This window comes from Nannospalax galili, unplaced genomic scaffold, assembly GCF_000622305.1.
Source record: "Nannospalax galili isolate Female #2095 unplaced genomic scaffold, S.galili_v1.0 scaffold185, whole genome shotgun sequence".
Taxonomy (NCBI): domain Eukaryota; kingdom Metazoa; phylum Chordata; class Mammalia; order Rodentia; family Spalacidae; genus Nannospalax; species Nannospalax galili.
In genome coordinates this window covers 830,998-832,329 of record NW_008355474.1, presented here as the reverse complement: position 1 = coordinate 832,329, position 1,332 = coordinate 830,998, and the positions used below count along the sequence as shown (strand labels likewise).

The following is a 1,332-nucleotide window of genomic DNA, read 5'->3' as shown; positions in this document are numbered from 1 at the left end:
ACTCAGGAAGCAGAGGCAGGTGGATCTCTGTGAGTTCATACAGGGAGAAAAAAAAAAAAAAAAAAAAAAAAAAAAAACCCAAAACAAAAAAATTAAAAACCGGTGAAAGATTAGAGTTCCAGCTATAACCAATACTTGACTACACAACTCCTGACTGCAACCAGCTTGCTCAGAGCCCTGCCTGTCTAGGCTCCCTGGCCATGTGTTTCTTCCTTCAAATGAATAAATACTCAGGTTTTTATTTTGTTTGACTAAGAGGTATAATCACAGGCAACAAAGCTAGGCAAACCTTCCCCTCTGTCCTGCGGGGTCAGACTGGCACTCAGCAGAAACAGTGCCTGGTCCAGATCCTGTCTGAGGAAGAATACACAATGAATTTCCTTTTAAGGAGAAGATGTTTGTGTTTCTAAATATAAAGCCAGTTCTAGTGGTCTCCTGGTTCCTGTAGTACAAAACTTCCAGTCCTAGCTTACAGAGCGCTTGGGGGACTCCAACGAAGCCAAGAGACAGGTTGAGTCCCCAAGGCAGGGTGAGGCTGGGCACCCTTGCTCCGTTCTGGGGTAACTTCAGAGGACCCACAGGGCCGGCCGCCATGGCCTGCGGTCCCTACTTGCCTTCCGGCCGTAGGGAGGATGCTAGCAGCTGAACGGGCGTGGGCGGGACCGCGTTCCGGATTCTGCTCTCCAGGCCCCGGGGCCGAAGAGCTCTGTCACCTCTGCTATGTGCCCTACTTAGCCAGATCTAATTCAGCTCGGGAGCCTCCAGCAATATTTTTAGCCCTTGGAGATTGGGTCCAGGCCAAAGTGGGTGGAGCTGGGGAGAGGGAGTTGGCTCACCGCGGGGCCCGCACCTGCCACCGGGTCTCCCGCCCAGCCCCCTCCCTTCCCTCGAGACTCCGCCGCGCTGTGGGTTGCAATGACTGCTGCGGGGCCCCGGCCTCGCACCGCCACCCTGCCCACGAGGGGCTCACGCTCCTGTTACCCCAACGCCGCTGCCACCGGGACAGCGGGAGCCCTCCCCCGCTCTGCGCCCGGCCCGTTACCGTCTGCGGCCAGCCTCCGCGCCGCTCGGGGCCCCGCCGGCCTCCTCGCAGCTCACATCACCGGGGAGTTGCAATGACTGCTGCGGGGCCCCGGCCTCGCACCGCCACCCTGCCCACGAGGGGCTCACGCTCCTGTTACCCCAACGCCGCTGCCACCGGGACAGCGGGAGCCCTCCCCCGCTCTGCGCCCGGCCCGTTACCGTCTGCGGCCAGCCTCCGCGCCGCTCGGGGCCCCGCCGGCCTCCTCGCAGCTCACATCACCGGGGACCGCGGCCGGCTCGCGGGCAGCT

At 60.3% G+C, this 1,332-nt stretch overlaps 1 protein-coding gene across 5 annotated transcripts in view; it reads right to left on the bottom strand.

The window, feature by feature from the left end:
* Nucleotides 1-1,332, bottom strand: part of Man2a2 (mannosidase alpha class 2A member 2) — a 24,088-nt gene extending 22,756 nt beyond the window's left edge. Inside the window, exon 1 of one of the 5 annotated variants that reach the window (XM_017803097.2) lies at nucleotides 1,243-1,332. The gene's annotated coding sequence lies outside the window, so the exon portion shown is untranslated. Of the gene's footprint in view, nucleotides 1-289; nucleotides 311-1,042; nucleotides 1,111-1,242 lie in introns of those variants that run through there. The other 4 variants (XM_029555931.1, XM_008852777.3, XM_029555930.1 and 1 more) reach the window with 4 other exon arrangements.